This window comes from Pelobates fuscus, chromosome 1, assembly GCF_036172605.1.
Source record: "Pelobates fuscus isolate aPelFus1 chromosome 1, aPelFus1.pri, whole genome shotgun sequence".
In the NCBI taxonomy this organism is placed as follows: Eukaryota; Metazoa; Chordata; class Amphibia; order Anura; family Pelobatidae; genus Pelobates; species Pelobates fuscus.
Genome location: NC_086317.1, coordinates 81711155 through 81722208, shown reverse-complemented (window position 1 = coordinate 81722208; position 11054 = coordinate 81711155).

Sequence of the window (11054 nt, the reverse complement as noted above, 5' to 3'; positions counted from 1 at the left end):
TAGAATGTCTGGGGAACACTAAGAGAATCTAAGCAGGGTGGAAATGCTGCATTATGGTCTAGATGTCATTCTGACACATATACATAAACCCAGTTGTAGTCATTTCCTATTATGCCACAAAAAGGGGAAACAAATCTTCTTGACTCCATATTGCCAATCAGATTTCTCATTGGATCAACCAACTGTTAGCATTGATCCAGAAAGAGCCCATGGACTCCAAACACCTTAACTACTTCAGTTACTTGATGTGGTTATGGTGTATAGACCGATTACAGTTAATGCTGTAAATCTCACTAATACCTTAGGCTGTTTCCTTTTTTCTTTATCAAGTTATGGATGGATTATGACAAATATAATGCTTCTCCATTTGCGACCATAACGTGTCACTTTTGCCAAGTTTGTTTCTTGGCGTTGTGCTACCACAGCTTATACACTAGGAAACAAACTAAGCTGGAAGTGGTGAGGTACGCACAAAAGTCGCAGATCGTTTCTCTGACTTATGAGCGTTACATTCATTTCTATACCAACTAATAACTTGTGCCCCCTCTAGTCAGTGATCCAGCCAGCTCATTGAATATATTTATGGCGCAATGTTTTTCCCACCATGTAAAAAGTAACCCTCATTACATACACATGGCATGTAAGGTGATATATAATGTATCCATTTCTCAGTGTTTATTTCACTAATCAATGGTATGTTTCAGCTGCAAGGTCTTGCCTTGTTCCAAGTTTAGAATTAAGCAACAGTTCTTATGCAATGGTCCTTGATTAGTTAACATCTAACCTTTGATTTAACAAGATGAGTGGGAGGATAGTACAGTGTTCTCGTGACGAAACACCACCAGGGCTTTATAACAAATTATTAGAAATAAGCCTGATGTATCTTTCCACTTAGATTTCTTAATTTATTTTTTTCCTTTTTAATTTTTGATCGTATAACAAATGCTTTGGATATTTCCATCTGCTGACATTCGAAGGGATATCATTCAGCCAAGGCCAAAACAGCATTATATGCAACTGCTCTTGAAGTATAGGCCTTGATCTGTGTATAGTAAAACAGACATGAATTTCCTATAATACCAACTAGGCCTTGGACAGGAGGGTAAAGTGGACGGAAAGCGATGTTACATTATTTTAATAGTATATATAAGTTTAGCTTTTATGTCTTTTAACTCATCGGTTAGCAGCCAAACAACCAAGCAGTGAATGTATTGAGCAATGGATAAACAAACCTTGCTTCTTGCATATCTCCCTCACTTCACATGAAGAATAAGCATGAACTCATTTGCACTGATGTGTACACTTTAGTACATACACAGGCATTACACACATCCACATGCCATCATACATAACACATACATATGCAGTCACGCACACGTGTGTTACATATTTTGAGCACAAACATTTATTACGCATAAAAGTTCAATACATACACACACAATCAGATAAACAAAATAGTGACACACGTAAATTAAGGTGTCCTCACCTGGTGACAAACGATCCAGCCAAAAAGGACCAGGCAATGACAACAGCCAGATGAATCAAATTCAAAGAGGGGTGATGTTTTTAGGGGCTGAATCCAAATAGAATCCATCTCAACTTAGTACGAACTAAGCCAGCTGAATACTTTTAATGTTGTTAAAACTCACTCATTAACACCCTGCACCTTAGACCATACACAGCTCAACAAAGATATTTCAATGCTATCAGCATTGGAAGAAAAGACTTCCCACACAGCATATGTGCCTGCAAATACATGACTTAAAACATATGTAGAACTTCTCTCCTCTTCTTCTACGCTCTCTCTCACTTTCTTGCAATCTGTCCTTTTCTTTGTGAGAGCCTCTATGGGCCTAGTGCAGACTCCCAAACTCTACAGAATTTTCCACCCTCCTTGCACTGTGTATATGTGTTATCTGTGTGTATATTCCTTCATGTGTTAGTGTGTACATGTGTTATCTGTTTGTGTATGTGCCAGTTTGTGTGCTTATGGGTGTGTGTGACAATATGCCTACATGTACAAACTGTGCACTGCACTTTACTATGCCTCCTTGACAGTCTCAGCCAATCCTATGTGAAAGCATTGTAATTGGCTCAGAACACAACTTGTGATGATATCAGCCAAGCAGGCAGATCAGGGGCAGAGCCAGCAGCAGCAGGCTAAACTAAAGGTATTATTTTGTCGGTAAGGGGGAGCCAGGCAGGCTAGATTGTGGTTTTAACACTATAGGATCAGGAACAAATGTTTGTATTCCTGACCCTATAGTGTTCCTTTAAAGCTGTAGGCGTTTTCATTATAGGGTTGGGTATATGAATAGTCTGCTACCCAAGTATAATGAAATAAGTGATCCGAGTGAACAGAGCATTTGACCCACTAATTGCATCCAGGCTTCTATTGCATTGCAGGTGGCATGTTGGTATATCCTACTGCCTGTTATTTGTTATTACAATTTATTCTGCACATTTAACAATTCTAGTTTTAGCCTATGGACGGACCATTGTAGTTCAGTTTTTGGGTAGGTGTATGGAGGGGCTGTGAATAGTCTACATGTAATTACTTAGAAAGCGTTTAGAACTGCAGTAACCAAACATTTCTAGCTATGTAAATGTGTCTGAAAAGCCATGGACACAGTATATATTGACGCTTTACATCATGAAGCCCATGGAACAACGCAGTAGGAGGAGTGGGCCTTGACAGAGCCAGGGAGTGGGCAGGTGCTAGTGTTTGGGGGTTGGACTAGTTTAATGGAGCTTGGGGGCGGAGACAGGGAGTATAAAGAGCAGCCATTTTAGAATAGGGGCCATTTTAACCAGAGCCTCTCTTACCTGTAAATTGTGTCAGGTCGGCGAGGTTCTTTTTCTTTGTCGTTTCTGCAGGATTATGGCGTCGCTAGATGAGATCCTGGATGGCGTTCGGGCAGCTGTGAAGGACAGAGGACTGGATTGGCTTCATCAGCAGTTGGGGACTGCCGGGCCTGCTCCTGCGGTACCGGCCCGTCGACCGGCGAGGAGGACGAGACCACCTCAGCGTTTGAGCCCGGGCGCTGGGCCCGCAGCGCGGCGGAGGAGGAGCCCTTCGGCGGGATGTGGTGTGACCGACGGTCCGGGTGAGGCCCGGTCAACAGAGCCAGGCAGGCGCACGGCTCGCTCCGGTGGGCGCGGCAGCGGCCTGGCGAGGACGGCCGCACAGCGCATGGTGGCGGAAGGATCCAAGCCACGCGGTTCCGCGGCTGGCAGGAGGAACGGTACGGGCGGATCTCAGAAGACCGCCGGAACGGAGGCCGGGCCGGCTGGGAGTCATGTGAGCGGCGGCACGAAGCGGACACGTCCCGGTGAGTCAGCCACTAGTGCGAATGCTGGAGGGCAGGGGAGTGATGGTGATGGCGGATGTATGACGGCCCCTCAGGCCTTGGGGGGAGGCCAGGACAGCGGAGTGATGGCAGGGACGTCTCAGGCTGAGGCAGGTCAGGGAGACAGATGCAGGGACAAGGGGACCTCACAAGAAGCGAGTGGGTCTGGGCGCACGGCAGGCTGCCAGGATAGCGATGATGAATCTGGCTTGGGGCAGACGGCCGAGGAGAGGCCAGGCTCGGCACTGACAGTTGAGGGACAGGGTGCTCCTACTGTTAAGCTGGTTCGGGATGTCAGCGGTAGGCGAGAGGGCCCATCTGGCCGCTCCCAGGGTCAGCTTCATGACAGGGAGGCCGCAGGGAGTGAGTGGAGAGCAGAACGACGCTTCTCTGGCGTCAGGCGCAGCGTTTCGAGGAGCAGAACAAGGAGTTCAGGGAGCAGGGAAAGATCACCTGCGCGGAGCGGGTGCAGCGTAGCAGGCTCCTGTTGCAGGAGGCGTGATTCCAGGGATAGCAGGAGGAGGAGTCAGCGGAGAAGATCAGGTTCGCCGGGAGAGAGGCTCAGTGATCGGTGGAGGGGGCCACCTCGTGAGGGCAGTCGCCCTGCGAGACGAAGCGTTGCTGAGGAGGATTGGGAGGAACGTAGGGAGGAAAGGCGGGTGAGGAAGGTTCAGGACAGACTACCCAGATTTCCTTCTCCCTACAGGTCTCGGAGCAATACCCCTACGGTCTCGAGGCGAGTCCAGGCGGATGGGAGTCGGCGACAACGGGATTCTCCGGTGCCTGAAAAGGTGGACGGAAGGACGGCGCCTCTGCAGCCAGCTGCGGCCAGAGGTTCGAGTGGTGAGTTCCCACACACACGACACCCAGGACAGTTGTTAAATGATTTAAGAACATTTTTAGATTCTTGGTCTGGGACAGAGGGGTCGCCTGCGCAATTCGGGAAGGTGTGGGCGCGAGAGAGTAGTCGGGACACGGCTGCAGGGCTCGGGGGGACACAGCTGTCCGCGCACGGCGGAGGTGAGTCAGGAGCGGGGGCTGAGTTGTCTGAGTTGGAAGGAGGGGGCGAGGAGCGTGAGGTAGGTGATGTCCCGGATGCGGCGCGGCAGAATGTGCACGTGTCCTTCGCGGGCCCCCTCGGATGTCATTTAAAAGTGGAAGTGAAAGAGAAGATATGGAAAGGTGAGTTTGTGGAGATATTTTCCCTCCTTCCCCTAGAGGAGTTCTTAGACTTGAAGGAGGAGGATAAGAAGGATGCTAAAAAGGAGGAGGAGGAGAAAAGGCGGAGGTATCGCAAGATACCTAAGACCTTTGGGAATTGGTTGAGGGCCTTCTGCATTCTAGCTAGTGTAATCGGGGAGAAGGCCCCGGGGCGTTGCTCAGAACTATTTTGTTATTTGGATGGGATAGGTGATGCGTACCGAACCTACGGAGGTTTGGCTTGGTGGAGGTACGACAAACAATTTCGTCAACGGCTGGCAGCGAATGCGAGCATGCGGTGGGACCAAATGGACCTGCCGTTATGGATGCGCCTTATGATGGCACAGAAGACGGCGCCCTTTCCTGGGGCAGCCGGCACGGCCTCAGGGGCCGGGTCGGCTGGGCAAAAGAAAGGTTTCTGTTGGATGTTCAACGAGGGACATTGCAAATGGGGAAACAATTGCAGGTTCCGGCACGAATGTTCAGGCTGCGGGGGGACCCACGGTGTCAACCGTTGTTTCAAAAAGGGTAAGTCTGGTGGGGGAAGTGGGCCCGCAGGGGCGGCAGCTACCGCAGCTTCCGTTGGGAGTGTCTCCGGTGAAAATAGACGTGATGTTGCCTTGGCTAAGGCGATACGTTAACGGGGAGGATGCTATTTTCTTGTGGCGGGGTTTTCGGGAGGGGTTCTTTATTCCCTACGTAGTTAGGGGACCTGGTACGTTATGTGGGAATCTTAAGTCAGTGCGGGAACACCCAGAGGTAGTGAAGGACAAGCTAAGTAAGGAAGTGCAACTGGGGAGGATGGCGGGACCGTTCTCGTCACCGCCATTGCCCGATTTGCGAATATCCCCGCTGGGCGTGGTCCCCAAGAAAGAGGCAGGCAAATTCAGGTTGATTCACCATTTATCGTACCCGAAAGGGGCTTCGGTGAATGATGACATCGACACGGCTCTTAGCTCCGTCTCTTATACGTCATTTGACAAGGCAGTCGAGTTGGTTCGGAGGCTGGGGCATGGTGCGCTGATGGCAAAGGTAGATGTGGAAGCAGCATTTCGACTGCTCCCGATACACCCGGACTGCCATCATCTGCTCGGTTGCTGTTTTGAAGGGGAATATTTTGTTGACCTGTGCCTGCCTATGGGGTGTTCGATCTCGTGCGCCTATTTCGAGAGGTTTAGTACCTTCTTAGAGTGGGTTGTGCGGACGGAATCGGCAGGGGGTGCGGTGGTGCATTACCTCGACGATTTTCTTTGCGTGGGCCCGCGGGACTCGGACCGTTGTAAACAGATATTGGACGTGTTTCAGTGGGTGGCGCACAAAGTAGGGGTTCCCCTGGCGGAGGACAAGACGGTAGGGCCTACGACGTGCCTTAGTTTTTTGGGCTTAGAAATTGACTCCGGTAAATGGGAATGCAGGTTACCGGGGGACAAATTATCACGGCTACGGGAGCTGGTGGCCACGGTAGGGAGGGCCAAGAAGGTGACACTGCGTGGGCTCCAATCGCTGGTAGGGAGCCTTAATTTCGCGTGCCGGGTCATACCCATGGGGAGGGTTTTCTGTAGGCGCCTTGCGCAAGCTACGAGTAAGGTGCGACTGCCGTCACATTACATTAGGGTTTCGGCGGATATGAAGGCGGATTTAATGGTGTGGGACCGGTTCTTGCAGGATTTTAATGGGACGGTGATTTTTCGAGAGCCGGCGGCATCAGGGGAGGTTGTTGGTCTATACACCGACGCTTCTGGTAGCATAGGCTTTGGGGCTTACCTGGGGGGTCACTGGTGCGCTGAGCCATGGCCTGAGGCCTGGAGGCAGATCTCGCTGATTAAAAACCTAGCGTTTCTGGAGCTATTCCCGGTGGTGGTAGCGGTGAGTTTGTGGGGGCAGGTGTTGTCCAACAAGCATATTGTATTTCACTCGGATAACATGGCGGTAGTACAGGCGATCAATAGTTTGTCGGCGTCGTCTCCCCCTGTTTTGTGTTTGCTGCGGCGTTTTGTCCTTCTTTGTATGTCTTTTAATTTGGTGTTTAGGGCTAGGCACATCCCTGGTATGTTGAATGTGGTAGCTGATGCGCTTTCTCGTTTTCAGTGGGAACGATTTCGGGAAGCGGCGCCGGAAGCTATGGCACAGGGGCAGGCTTGCCCTGGCGAGATGTGGCAGCTCGGGACCGCATGCTTGGGGAGTGTATAAAGAATTCTCTTGCGCCGAGCACTTGGTCAGGCTACGTCAAGGTTTGGAAAGACTGGGACGAGGCGGTACAGCAGGTAGGGGGTGACAGTTCGCAGGGGCAGAGGGTGGACGTGCTGTTGTGGGTACTGTGTCGCTTGTTTGCTAAACAGGCGTCACCGGCCGTGATAGATAGGTGCATGTCTGCCATGGCGTTTTTGTTCAAGTTCAACGGGTGGGAGGACATTACGAAGAATTTTCTAATACGCCAGGCTTTGAAGGGCTTTAAGAGGGGTAAGAAGCTCGCGGACCCGAGGCGACCGGTGTCGTTTTCGGTCTTGCAAAACCTGCTAGGGGTGTTGTTCAATCTGTGTAATTCCCCTTTCGAAGTAGCACTATTTTCTGGGGCGTTTGTCTGGGCGTTTTTTGGTGCTTTTCGCATTAGTGAGCTGGTGAGTGCCAACAAGTTGGGGAAGGGCGGTTTGATGTTAGAGGACGTGGTCATAGGTAGTGATCGGGTGCAGATATGGCTGCGCCGGTCTAAAACGGACGTTTACGGCAAGGGACGTGCGGTGGTACTATATGAGTTGCCAGGATCAGGGGCTTGCCCGGTGGCTTGCGCCACAAGGTACTGTGAGGTTCGGCCGGAAGGGAAAGGTTGTTTCTTTTTACACGCCGATGGTTCGGCGTTGTCGCGATTTCAGTTTCTGCGGGTCTTTCGAATGGGATTGCAGAAAATGGGCCTGGAGCCGAGTCAATTTGGGACGCACTCTTTTCGCATTGGGGCAGCGACGGAGGCTGCGCGTTTAGGCTTGGGGGACGAGAGGATCAAACAAATAGGAAGTTGGTGTAATTGCTTGGGTGCAAAAATATGGGATGGGGACGTTGCCTTTTTCTGCCACTAATTTTGTCTTTTTTCAGGTTTGGAAGTTTGGTTGCTGGGCCACTCGTATGTGTACTGGGCGGAGAAGAGAGCCGCAGTTCGCAGAAGCGGATCACAGCTGGGCTTTCCTTTGGAACGAGTGACTCTATGTTGGTTTGGTTTTAGGGGCGCTAGTTGGCAGAGTTTATGTAAATTTTTGTTTCAGAAAGTGGTTAGTGGGTCGGTCCCGGATGTGGTGTTGATTCATGGAGGGGGGAACGACTTAGGTGGGATTCCGCAAAGGGAATTGGTGAGACGGATGAAAAGGGATGTGGATCGGCTGAGGGAGCTGGTTCCTGGCATGGTGGTGGTGTGGTCCGAGATGGTTCCACGCTTTGCGTGGAGACACGCCAGGGATCCGGCTGCAATAGCTCGATCAAGGGGTAAAATTAATAAGATAATGGCAGTTTTTATCAGACGTTCCGGGGGCATAGTGGTGCGTCACAGGGAGTTGGAGGGCATGTTGCCTGGGTATTTTAGGAGGGACGGGGTACACCTGTCAGACGTGGGGAATGATTTGTTGAACCTTGGCTTCCAGGAAGGTATTGAGCAGGCCCTGTTTAGGTGTGGTGGGGGTCGCACATGCGCTTAAGGAGGTCAAGCCATGTGCTGTGGCGGAACAGGGCATAGTAAAAATTGGAATTTGGCGTGGAGTTTGAACTGGACAGGCCGAGGTGTAGGCCTGATGGAATTAAGGACTGGTTGGTTCTAGCTCTTCGGTGGCGACGAACCTGTGGGTGTAGGGGTGTCTGAGGTACACCCCTACAGTTAACAATATGATGTGGGGCCTCTTTGGTAGGCCGTGTTTCAAGTGAATTGTTATTTGGTTATATATTGTTCAATTGGTAGGGTCATTGTCAGGGGTACTGTGTGGGGGGTATAGTAATTTAATGTATAGTTGGACAATGACCCTAAATTATGTTAATTATGTTAATTTATGATAATTTAATTAATAATTTAATTAATAAAAGCTGTGGACTTTATACTCCAACAGAATTAACAGTGTCCGTGTCTTATTTAGTATAAGGTTAGAGTGCATGATGAATAACGTCTGTGCAAAAGGTTTATATAAAGTTTTAGCACATGCCGAATAACGTCTGTGCAAATGTCATGTAAATGAAATTGGTTAAGACCAGCACATATTAATTACTAATGCAGTAATTCTAACTACATAGTGTTTTTTGTATTGACATCGTTTAAAGGTGGGAGCGAGTATGGGGTCACATCAGGTTGGCCGGTTTATATTCAAAGGAGATGTTGCATAAATCCTTGGTGTTAAACATTTATTAATATCTTATGTTTGAAATAATGTTAGTACTTGTAGCCTATCTCAGGAAAAATACAATGAATTAAAATATCTATTGTCCCTAATTTTCGCAGATTATTGGAGCCATTCTTGCCTCGATGTCTGTGGGTCAAACACGTCCAAATCAACACGAGCACGGCATGTCTGCACTTATCCTTTTGATCAAGATTCAGAAATAGTTCAATCATTCTGACCAAGCAATGTTCCCATGTCAGAGGGAAATATATTTTTGTTCCCGTCCTGAAATGCACTGACTTTTGAGCACTCTACGTCATTTGATCAAATTGTATTACATGCATAAAATAATTGTATGAGTCCATTCGTATGAGTCATTTGCCATAGAGGTTGGTTAAGGAATGTGAACTGTCATTTTCCGATGTGAACCTTCATTTGGTTTAAGTGCTGCCTCAGCAGGTTTTTCTCATACAGACAGGTTGGCTGCCAGTGTTGCACTGCACAAATATGTTGCATCACAGGTACATTGACCTACGTGGGCTTTTGTACATCTAAAACTACTTTAATGTCCTCAGTTTGCCCATTAAGTTTGAACTTTTTAAAGAAGTTGAGTTTTCCTGAAACCCTTATTTTACATAAGTCTCAACATGCAGCATGGGATCCATTTATCTTTTATCAGCACTGACACCTGGCTTGCACGAGATTGATGGGAGTCTCACTCATGATTGTTAGACTATAACAGAGGCGGCTCTCTAATTAGGCGGTTTAGGCGGCCGCCTAAGGCCTCGCGCTGGCTGGGGCCTCGCGGCCGCCTAAACCGCCTGTTGGCAGAGTGTGTCAGGTCCTCGGTCAGTGACCGAGGGGGCCCGGCGGCTTGCCCGGTATGCCGCCGGGTGCGAGGCCCCTCCTGGCTGCCCGGCCACCATCGCAGACACTGGTCTGCAGCTCCGCAGTGTGCAGAGCTGCAGACCATGTGACTTGCGAGAATTGGCCAATCAGAGCGTTGCTGCGGGTTACCACGGCAACGCTCTGAAATCTCGCGAGATTACACGGTCTGCAGCTCTGAGGAGCTGCAGACCGTGAGCAGTGGCCACCGGACCACCAGGGAGCCCACTGGACCACCAGGGAAAGGTAGGCTCTCCCTCCCCATCACCCCCCACCACCATCACCCCCACCACCCTCAGCCTCACCCCCCACGACCACCATCACCCCCCACCACCCTCAGCCTCACCCCCCACGACCACCATCACCCCCAGCCTCAACCCCACTACCACCATCACCCCCACCACCCTCAGCCTCACCCCCATCACCCCCACCACCATCACCCCCACCACCCTCAGCCTCACCCCCCACCACCACCATCACCCCCCACCACCCTCAGCCTCACCCCCACCACCATCACCACCATCACCCCCACCACCCTCAGCCTCAGCCTCACCCCCCCCACCACCATCACCCCCCACCACCATCACCCCCCACCACCATCACCCCCACCACCCTCAGCCTCACCCCACCACAACCATCACCCCCACCACCCTCAGCCTCACCCCCCACCACCATCACCCCCACCACCCTCAGCTTTACCCCCCACCACCATCACCCCCACCACCCTCAGCATCACCCCCCACCACCACCCCCCACCACCACCATCACCCCCCTCAGCCTCACTCCCCACCACCATCACCCTCAGCTTCACCCCCCACCACCATCACCCCCACCACCCTCAGCCTCACCCCCCACCACCCTCAGCCTCACCCCCCACCACCCTCAGCTTCACCCCCCACCACCATCACCCCTCACCACCCTCACCATCACCCCTCCCCACCATCACCCCCCACCACCCTCAGCTTCACCCCACCACCATCACCCCTCCCCACCCTCAGCCTCACCCCCACCACCCTCAGCCTCACCATCCCCATAACCCCTCCCCACCCTCAGCCTCACCCCCCACCACCCTCAGCCTCACCATCCCCCATAACCCCTCCCCACCTTCAGCCTCACCCCCACCACCCTCACCATTACCCCTTCACCCTCAGCCTCACCCCCCCACCACCCTCAGCCTCACCATCCCCCATAACCCCCACCACCCTCAGCCTCACCCCCCACCACCATCACCCCCCACCACCCTCAGCTTCACCCCCCACCACCATCACCC